General features: G+C 34.6%; 1 pseudogene; it reads right to left on the bottom strand.

Annotated features, from left to right (window-relative positions):
- Positions 1–6332: 6332 nt before the first annotated feature.
- Positions 6333–7935, bottom strand: LOC148867200 (S-adenosyl-L-methionine:benzoic acid/salicylic acid carboxyl methyltransferase 1-like; annotated as a pseudogene).
- Positions 7936–11297: the final 3362 nt, after the last annotated feature.

The raw sequence follows: 11297 nt of genomic DNA, 5'->3' as shown, positions 1-11297 counted from the left end.
AATGATTCATCCCATGTTCATAGTGCTTTCAGGTGGCTTTTCCAAAGTAACCCTACCCTATACACTGGGAATGTACAAACTTACACCTTGATCATACAGAGAGAGTTTTTTGTAAGTCTAGTTCATTAAATGGTTACAACCATCTAAAATCTTGCACATAGCATTGACACCAAGCCATTTTATGTGACTGCTGCTGAGTTTTATATTTGTACCGACAGCCGAGAAAACTGCCGCTAGAACGTCTAACAACAGTTCTTTTAGCGGCAGATTGCCAACTGCCGATAAAATTTCTAACGGCAGTTTTAAGGACTTCTAGCGGTAGTCAAAACTTGATGAAAATTACTGTAATGTGGACCCGAACCATTAACATAGTGACAACTAAAAGTTGCAAGTTCTTACTAGGAATTTGCTGTGGTACTACTAGTTCTCAGGGTAGATTCGGTAATTCCATTCCACTATTTGATGAAATTTACTTGAAATGTAAATTAAACTAGAAAACTGTTTAGAATAATTTCAGATACATTAGGCACTATGAAAGGTAAAGACTAGAATGCCCCTTTAAAACTTTGAATCATATACACTAAAATAGAAGAAATACGTGCATCATTTATGTTGGGATGATAGAGCAACTATAATGAGCGTAGTCACCAATATCCTAAACCTTACAAAATAGAATTAATCTCGATTAAAGAGTTTAGAAGTTATTATCTCTATTAAAAAAGTAAGAATCAATGTGGCTATAGCTCTACCTTCATAGGAATAAATTTGGACCCAGTTTGGGTTGACCTGCCCAAATCAAAATCAAATTGAACCAGTTGGATGGACCAATAGGGCATTAAGTTAGACTAGTCCAGACTTAATGATCCAATCTTTTTATTATTGGACTAGCATGGGACCTGGTCCATTTGTAATGGATTTATATTAGACTAGGTGGGACTGAACCAATATCCAATCCATTGATAAAAGATAAAAGTACATGTGTCAAACTGTCAATGGTCTAGATTTGGGTTGGACCGAATCTAAATTAAAACTAATTTGAACAGATTGGACAATCCAGATGTTAAATTGGACTAGTCCAAAATGGTCCAAATTAAGTATTCACCGGATTAAATTGGACCTTTTCCATTCGTAATGGGTTCATTGGACTTATAATATCCATTCCATTGACAACCCTACTTTCAACCCAAACCTCCCAAAGAAAAATAGAAGGAATAACCGAGTTGGGCAATGGGCTATTAGTGGAGTCATAGATCGTATCAAGACTTGGCTCTATGAGTTCAATTCTTTGGCTCCCTCTCCTCATGTTCTTGATAATAATAGGCGTGGGCTATTATCATTCATGTCCCCCTTAAGCATATTGTTCTCAAGAAGATTAAATGGATAAAGTGGTACCCTTTGGCTGTAGGTTAAGTTGAATATAAATGGAGCCTTTAGAGGTAATTAATTCGGGTATAGGAGGAAGGGGTGGAATTATTCAAGAGGATAAAAGAGATTTCATAGGTTGTTTTGTAAATTTCTATATGGTACCTACACATCTCCTCAAGCTGAGTTATATGCCCTTAGTGACTGTTTGAATCTATACTTACACTTCAATGCCTACGTTGTTGTTGCTAAGAGTGATAACAAACTTTTAGTGGACATCATGAACGGTGAAGTCCCCCCTCCTTGGTGGTTTATCCATTATCACCTCTAAAAGATTAGAGATAAAGTGGCCTTAATATCTCTTTCTCTTATGTATATAGGGAGGCCAGGAAACTTGCATGTAGATGCTCTTGCCAACCAAGGCATTTAGCAAGAGAGAGGATTCTTTTATTTAAATTACTTTTAGTTGCAAAACAACACCAGGAACAAGGACATGCATGATTTGTCGAGCTTGGATCTCCTACAAGCAAAAACGCTGCTCACATATTATCTAGTTGTATATTGGGAATATCTTTCGATATATGCATGTTAAATTCATGTTGAGATGTCCCTAATGTGCAGTTGGATTCCCATGTTTTTAGAGTGTATGTAGAGTTTCTGTTTGCTAGGAATTCCATTGTTGGTTTGCCTACATCTACAATTAGATTTTCTTAGTTGTTTTATCTTTGTAATGGGTTGGGTTGAGATGTCAAGAGTGTTGGGGTTCTCTCGTTACGATGTGAGACCCACTAATAAAGACCAAAAAAAGTATAGTGAAAAAGACAAAATGTAGGAACCAAAAAAAGCTTTGTATTGGCTTCTCTTGCAAGCCAATATAGATTAGTGCATTCAATGAATTGGATGATCTCCCTCAACACTCTTAATATCTCTCTAGAAAAAAACTAGAGAATGAAAAGGGGTTTTGAAAAGGACTTTGGGAAAGAGAAGATATTACAAGGGCTAAAAAGAAGAAGATAAAAATCTTTTTTTTTTTTAAACACACCTTCTTGGTTCTTTGTTGTGCACCTACTCTTGGTGACAAATATATTGTTTGCTATCATCTTTGTTGACGATGTTTGTTGATGGAATCTAAAATTTTTCTTGATGTATATTATTTAGTTGTATGTAGAAAGAAAAACATCGTATTATTGTTGAAAGTGAAAGATTTGTACTCTAGTCCCATGGTTTTTACCCTCACTTTGAGGGGGTTTTCCATGTAAATCTCAGTATCCCTTACTATTGTTTGTTATTTGTTATTAAATTTCTTTGGTTTGCATAAAGAAAACATAGGGATTTATTCCCAACAAACTAGTATTAGAGCACTTGGTTCTTGTGTAAATTTTTGGAGGAGGTTTGGTTCGAATGATTTTGTTAAATGGAAGGAATTAGTCTTTTTGAAAACAAAAAATGAAGGACTAATTTCTTTATAGAGACTTGTATGCACCTATGAGAGGTGACAATAGCAAGTTGAAAGATTTGTCCAATGACGACATGAAATTCCTTGATTTGAAAGCAGTTACTTTTATTAGAACAATGGTTTGATGATAGTATTTATCACCTTGTAACAAATGAAACTTCAATCGTTTAATTTTAGAACAAGTTGGAAGATTTGTATTAGATGAAAACCATTGACAATATGGCTTTCTTGATTAAGAAGCTTGTAAATTTTGAAGTATAAGGAAGGTATCTCCATCATTAAACACTTGAATCAAATGTAAAACATTGTAAACCAATTAATCTCATCAATGAAGATGGTGTTGGATAATGAGCTTCAAGCTCTATTCTTGCTCTGTTTGTTGTTGGAAAGTTGGGAGACACTTGTTGTATATCTTAGTAATTCTGCACTTGGTGGAATAATGACAATAAGTATGATAAAAAGTAGTTTACTCAATAAGGAGATAAGAAGAAAACCACTGACCAAAACCAGATGTTCTTCTTATAGAAAGCTAGGGTAAAAGCCAAAGTAGAGGTCTTCATAGCCGTGACAAGGCTAGAGGCAAATTCAAGAAGAAAGACATTACATGCTTTCATGCAAGAACAAGACCTTTACAAGGGTAGTGAGTGTTGGGAACTTTAGAGAGATAAAAAGGAAGAAAATAAACAAAGTGAAAAGAATGAAGAAAAATATATCACTGCTATTACAAGTGGAGATATCACTATTCTTATAAGTTGTAAAGAGTTGCATCAATTTAGCATGTCATGACATATACTAAGTTGTTGAGACTATACAAGCTCTTATGGTAGCAAAAGTCAAGATGTGTTGCACTCTCTATCGTACATAAGGACACATGTCCAAAGGTGAACTAAACATTATGGAGAAGGAAATCTCTACAAAATTGTGACAAATGACTAGGCTACATGAGTGAGAAGAGAATGAAAATTCTTGTCAAGAAAAATATCTTAATCAGCATGAAAGGTACACATTTTAATACAAGTATTCATTGTTAAGCTGATTAACAAAATGGAGTGTTATTTCAAAATTCTCCTCATAGAAGAAATCATGCTTTAGAATTGATTCATTTTGATGTTTGTGGGCCTATGAAAGTTAAAACTTTTGCTGGTGTCTTTTACATTATTACTTTCACAAATTATACTAGTATAAAAGTATGGATTTATACTTTGAAGTTAAAGATCAAGTATTTGATGTCTTTAAAGATTTTCATGCTATGGTTGAAAAAGAAACAAGAGGACCTCTCAAGTTTATCCGTATTGACAATTGTGTTGAACATAGATATCCATTTTAAAATTATTGTAAGAACTATGACATTTAGCATGAATAGTCCCTAAAACCCCAAGGGTAAGAAGGTACTCAAGAACAAATGGGGGTACATGTCAAGTCATAAAGAAAAGAGCTTACAACCAAGATATAGGGCAAGGTTGGTTGTGAAGGGATTGGGGCAGAAAAAGGGTGTTGAAAATTAGATGCTAGGACAACTTTTCTCCATGGTGATTTGGAAAAAGACATATACATGGAACAACCAAAAGGCCTTGTAGTCTAAGGGAAAGAATACCTGATTTGTAAGTTAAGAGTTTGTATGGCTTGAAACAAGCTCTAGGGCAATGGTACCAGAAATTAGAATCCTTTATGATGGAATATGGTATGGAAAAACAACCTCATATCATTTGTTTTCACTAAGTATTTTTTAATAATGATTTTATCATTCTTCTACTTTAGGTTGATGACATGTTGATTGTTGGGTAAGATAAGGCAAAAAATGATAGGTTAAAGAAGTTGTTAAGATTTCATGTGACAAGAAATTTGAGAGAGATAGTTACATTAAAAAGGTGCTTGAGAGATTTTGTATGGACAAGGAAAAATCAGTTAATACTTTATTGGCAAGTCACTTCAATTTTTCTAGTGATCAAAGTCCAGAGAATGAGAAAAAAAAGAAGAAATGAAGAACATTCTTTATGCATTTATCATAGGAAGCCTTATATATGTTATTATTTGTAATAGGTTGGATATAATAGTGCAGTTGGTGTTGTTATTAGATTTCTTGCCAATTCTAACAAAGAACATTGACTACTAGTGGAGTGGATTCTCAGGTATACATCTAAGGTGTGCTTATGTTTAGGTGGGGGTAGACCTATGCTTGAAAGGTTTAGAGATATTGATATTATAGGTGACATTGACTCCAAAAGGTCTACATCAGGTTACTTGTTTACTTTTATTGAAGAAACGGTGTCATGACAATCCAAGTTGCAAAAATGTGTAGCTTTATGAAGTACAAAAGCTGAGTATATAATTGTTAGAGAGGCTTGTAAGGAGATATTGTGGATGATGAGGTTCTTCAATGAAATCGATTTGAAGAAAGAAATGTTCACATTCTATTGTGATAGTTCAAGTGTCATCTACTTGTTTCCACTCTAAGTTTAAATATATTGATGTGTGGTATAATTGGATTCAAGATGTTTTTGAAGAAAAAGAAGTACAACTTGACAAAGTTAACACTGACGAGAATGGGTTGGATATGATGACCAATGCTTTACAAAAAGATGTATTTGAGTATTGTTGTAGATTTGGGCATAGTGCAACCCTTCTCATAAGTTGGGAGGGGAGAATTGTTGGTGTTCCCTTCTTATGAAGTGGGACCTATTCATAAAGACAAAAGGAAAAGTGAAGTGAAGAAGACAAAAAGTAGAAACCAAAAAGGCTTTGTATTGGTATGTCTTAAAAGCCAATACATTTTTGTGCATTTGATGAATTGAGTGAGTTCTCTCAACATGTCAATGGTTCTCTAAGAAAAATATGAGAGAAAGAAAAGGGGTTTTGATAAGGTCTTTGGAAAGGAGAAGATATTACAAGGACCGGAACAAAGAAGACTGGAATTAATTTTTAATTAGCACCTTTTCTTCTCTGTTGTGCATTCATTTTTTGTGAGAAATTTGTTATTTGCTATTTATCTTTTGCTATGATGCTTGTTATTAGAATCCATCTATGTCTAATTATCATTTTGTTTCATCTAGATGGTAAAACATTGTACCCCATTATTATTGTTGATGGTGGATTACTGGACTTTAGTCCCATGATTTGTATCCTCAGGTTGAGGGGTATTTTACGTAAATCTTGGTGTCCCCTAATATTGTGTGTTTTGTATTGGACTATTTGCCTCTACTATTGTGTGCTTGTTATTTATTGTTAAATCACTATAATTTGCATAAAGAAAATATAGAGACTTATTCCTAATAAAGGCAGTGTTTTTCTTTATTTGGATTCAGGGAAATGTGGGTTATGTCTTCCCCTGTTTTTATTTTCCTTTATTTTGATAATGGTTAATAAAATTTTAAGGTAATCGTCCCTCCACAATCCACATGGAGTAAAGTTAAAAAATAAGAATGAAAGACCAAATTCTAAAATAAGTAGTAGAGTGGGAAATAAAAAGAAAACTATTGCAAGGGAATATGATATAAACATTAAACACATGAATCTTTTATTCAAGAGAGGCCAATAATTCTATATTTCCTTCTGGTGAGGGAAACGGTGACACTATCTCCCTCAACCTGCAAAACAATTCCTCCATCAAAGCCTCCCCAAAGTGATCAGCAAGCAATGGTTCTGCCACAGCTCTCAGATATCTGGCTAAGTTGTTTGCATCTCTCAGCTTGTTTGCTTCATTATCACCGAGGTTATCTTCTTCTCTCCACTTTATCTCAGAAGTTTCGAGTCTATCAATGTCGAAGGATCCCTCTCTTTCTATCACAGACTTCATTTCGCTTGGAGATGCTATATATATGGGCATATTAAATGTGTTCACTTTCTCCTCTTCTATTAATCCCTGCATAATAAACCAAAAAAAATATAAAACAGATAAAAATTAATAAATAAATATCTACTACACAGTGGAAATAATACCATCTTTGTGACAATTAATTAATTTTAATATTTAGAAGTGCTTTTGATCTCTTCTTCTTCTTCTTCTTCTTCTTTCTTTTCCTCCTCCCCAAGCTCAAAGAATTAATAAAGCTCTTATTTTTTTTCATACCTGTGAGACCAAGTCATTGAGTGCTTGTCCCAACAGTTCCCATGAATAACCACCCTCTCTGCTAGAGGGCTCTTCGCTCCTCCTACCCCTAAGCGTTAGAACTATACACCCTCCGGGAACCGATTCTTCTGAACTTGATCTAAGGAACACTGAAAAATCTCTTTCAAATTGTTTCAAATATGCTTTAACAACGCTTGGAGGGCTTGTTTTCGTCAAGTAAATATTCCCCTTGTTAATCTCCGGCAACCGAGGAACCTGTCATATCTTCATTTGGTCAGCTTCCAATCGTCAAGTAAACATTCCCAAGATCTTGCATGAACGTACGGGTTTTTTTTATTAATCGTCATGTTTAATTAATTTTAAATTTGTATTAAATTAATTTCTGAATAATTTCCTCAACTTTCTTTTAGTTATCTCTTATTTTCTATGAAACCACCAAACATATATAATCTTATAGACTCTCACCTGAGATAGCCAATGTAAACAGTATGAAGAATGAACAAAGTGAAGACTCTGACCTGAAAAAAGCCTGCCATAGAAGGAACCTGGAACTCCAGATATGAAACATGACCCCACGTCATCACCATTGCCTTCCCTCAATTTCTTGAAGAAACCGGGCAAGGACCTGAAAATGGTATTGAAGTCATTCCCTGGAAGGTCGTTTAGGAACAGGTTGAGCTCCGGGGTGGGACGACCCAGCTGGCAAATTTCTGGTGGACAACTTTGATAAAGTGTGAGACCACCACCAGGGTGTTGGGTCCGGAGGAGCAACCCAAGTCAGCAAACCCAAGGCTCTTAGGAAAAGTAGTAGTGGTGGAACAGATGCGGAGTATGGCCTCCTTAGTTATGAGCTTGGTCATGGAAATAGCCTTTCCCTACATTACAAGAAAAATTCAGTCTCTGGCTAACAAGAATTTAGCTGATAGATGATCAGTGTTAGCTTGTTTTGAGCAATTTAAAGGAGAAGATGGTATACCTGGAGGGATGAGTTACAGGCATAACTGGTTTCTCCAATCCCTCCATTCATGTGGAGAACTTGAGCAACTTCCATGGTGTTGTGTGTGTGGTGATACAACATTGGATGGTCCTCTCTCTTTATATAGCCTCTAGGCAATAAGGCAAAGGGATATGTGGGCATGGGATCTGCATTTAATTTCCTACTAACTGTCTTCTATACTAACCCAATAAAACACTTCCAACTGTCCCTGATCATCCGACCAGAGATCTATTTTATTAATGCATGAAGGAGTTCCTCATTTGGCTGTGAAAGTGTGAATTGTGAATCAGCGGCCACGAGCCGAGCTCTTCATGACCTATTCAAGTTCGGCTCGGTTTCAATTTAGCTTCGAGTCGAGTTCGAATTCAATTTACAGGCTAATTTATTAATTTAGTCGAATTCGAATAGCTATATAATAATAATAATAATAATTGTAGAAAATAATATATATATATATAATAATAACTAATTATTATAATTCTTAATTTTTAAATATCAAATAAAAAATATTTTTATATATAACTTTTTTTATTTTTATAAAACATTTTTCTCAAGTAGAGCTTGAGCCGAATTGAGTTCGAGCTTATGAGCTTTTGACTCAAACTGAGCTCAAGCTCAAGGTTCTAGCTCGAACCGAGTTCGAGCCTCGTAACGCCTTGGCGAGCCAAGCTTGAATAGCTAGATATTCGGCTCAGCTCGGCTCTAATCCGCCCCTAATTGTGATCTCTCCTCTTCTGTATAAAAAAAAAAAGTCTTCCTCAGGTATGAGCTTCCTCTTAGGTCGAAATAAAGATTGCCTTGACAGGAAGCGGGATTGATAGTGATACCCGATTGGAGTTAGGAACAGGGATTTGCTTTAAAGTTAGAATCATGGTTTTCAAAACTGGGCTGAACCAGACAGTCGGACAGGAAAAACCGTTTTTCCCCCAAAATTGTTGATTTTGGTCAACGAACTGCTGAACCAGACGATTAACTGTTTGAACCATTCGAATAATTTTGACCATTTTTTATTTATTTTTTGACTTTTTATTAAAATGGTCAAATATTCAGTTCAAACTGTCGAACTGTTTGACCCAATAACCAAACCCCTAGCGGATTCGGTCACCGAGTAGGTTTTAAAAACCATGGTCGGAACCGAGAACATGAATTGCCTTGGGCTTCATCTTGGGTCAGAATTAATAAAGTCAGGCGGGGACAGAAAATATGATCCTCATCCCGTTACCATTCCTCGAATTATAGGGGGCTGGGGGGTGTAAAATGGATCGTGGAACTTCTGAACGTTTTTCCGAGGTTGGATTCATTCCCTCCGTCACTGTTTCGTCATAAGTGGTTGCTGCTCCCCACTTTTCTTAAAGTGAAAAATGACTTTTTAAAAAGCAATTTCTAAAAGATGGTCTGTTGTAGCCTATGTTCTATCAGCTTTTTTCGACCATGCATGCAACTCAAGAAAGCATGTTTCATACAAATTTGCACTTTGTAAAATCTATTGGAGGGCATGCGTAATTAAATTCCACTTAACCATTGATCCAGTTGCGTTTGGAAAGAGTGCAAATCCTGGTTTAGTGCATATATACTATACTTTGGTTCAGTTTTGCTAGTGCTTGGAAACAATGTGATTGTGTATTGATAATGAAAAAAATACAAATTTCAAGGCATGTCTATACTCAAAAAGGAGAGGTAATTCTACATGGAAAAAAGGAAGTAAATATTTACACTCAAAGTGATCAATATTAAAAATGTGTATTTCAATTTTAAGATTTGTATTTGCATCCATTACAGCTAAAAGTCTAAAAGTCGTTTGACAAGAGAGTAAATTTATAATGCAAAACTAAATCAATTTTGCATTTATATGGATCAAAATGCATTCTGTATATTTGCATTTATACTCTATTTGCATTATTTACAAATGCAACCTTAATTTGAACTATTATTGATGCACAAATCCTTTCGTGCCCAAGAACTCATTTTGTATTTGGAGATATCAACCCATTTTGATGAAATTTATACAAGAGAGTTTTAATTTACATAAATAAAATAAAATACATACCACAATATCATGGCATCATCACGGAACAATTTTCTTATTGATAATAGTTGGATTTGTTGTGATCAGAAAAGGAGTTGTTGCCATGTTTTGCCATGGGATGTGGTTGTATTTTGAATCACATGAAACCACAACCACTATTCCATTCGTTGTTCATTTTTTATTTGGACCTATTACATATCACCTTCTATCTAGCTCACATCTATAGGAGCAATTCATATACATGTATCTTTGATTATAGGGTCATTTATTTATCTAGAGGTGTAAATCGGGCGTGCAGCCCACGGACTGGTATGATAGATTGTGGGCCATGTTAGGCATGACACGATCATATGGGCCATATAAGACTTGGGGTTTCAGGTCCATGGCCAACGTGACATGACTGAGCAGGCTGGTAAGCCCACAGCCCGCGTGCCAGCACAACCCATATATATTTACATATACTATATATATATGATTTGTATATACATTATATATAATAATTATATAATATATTAATATATAATTTTATTTTCAATTTTATTATATTATTTCATTTTATAATTGCATATATAAATAATATTGTATACATCAAACTTCATATAAAATAAAATTTTAAGATCTTTTTTATTTTTATCTATTTTTAATTTATGTTAAAATTTTCATTATTTTTCAAAATTAAAAAAAAAAGCATGGCTTGGCCCAGGGCTCAACCCATAGACCAATTCGGCTCATAGCATGGCACAGGACTGCGTGGGCTCGAGCCGACCCTCAAAGTATCCCAAGGGAGGAAAGCATGGCTTGACTCGGCCTATAAGTTGACACAACATGACCCACAATTTGCACGAACCACATACAAGCCATACCATACCAACCTATCACGACCTGAATTACACATCTATATTTATAATATGTTAACACGAACATATATATATATATATATATATATATATATTGTCACATTTGTGAAATATATATTGCATTATTAATAATTATATAACCAGTGACAAAATTGTCCTTCAAGACACTGGTTGTGTTGATGAACTAGATGGAATAGGAACACAACCATGAAAATACACCCCCTAGCTATAGTTGTTCAAAATTACGAATGCTCTTACAAAATTTCTGAACTTTTTTTTTGTATTAATTAACTGTATATTAAATGAGGGCAGAAAAGATGTTTGAAAAGGGATTTACTACAACCTATTAAAAGATAAAAATTCTTGTCCGAATTTATCATTAAATGAATCTACTACAACCTATTAATTGTATTTACTAAAACCTGTTAAAAGATAACAAAATTTCTGGTCACGCCCTCATAGAAACCTATTAAAAGATATTTAAAAACGTATTCACTTAAGAACATCAATTTAGTTTGTAGCCAAAAAACAGC

Source organism: Nelumbo lutea, chromosome 3, assembly GCF_056320005.1.
Source record: "Nelumbo lutea isolate HS-2025 chromosome 3, American lotus-T2T, whole genome shotgun sequence".
NCBI classification, from domain to species: Eukaryota; Viridiplantae; Streptophyta; class Magnoliopsida; order Proteales; family Nelumbonaceae; genus Nelumbo; species Nelumbo lutea.
This window is presented reverse-complemented; position numbering and strand designations above follow the sequence as displayed.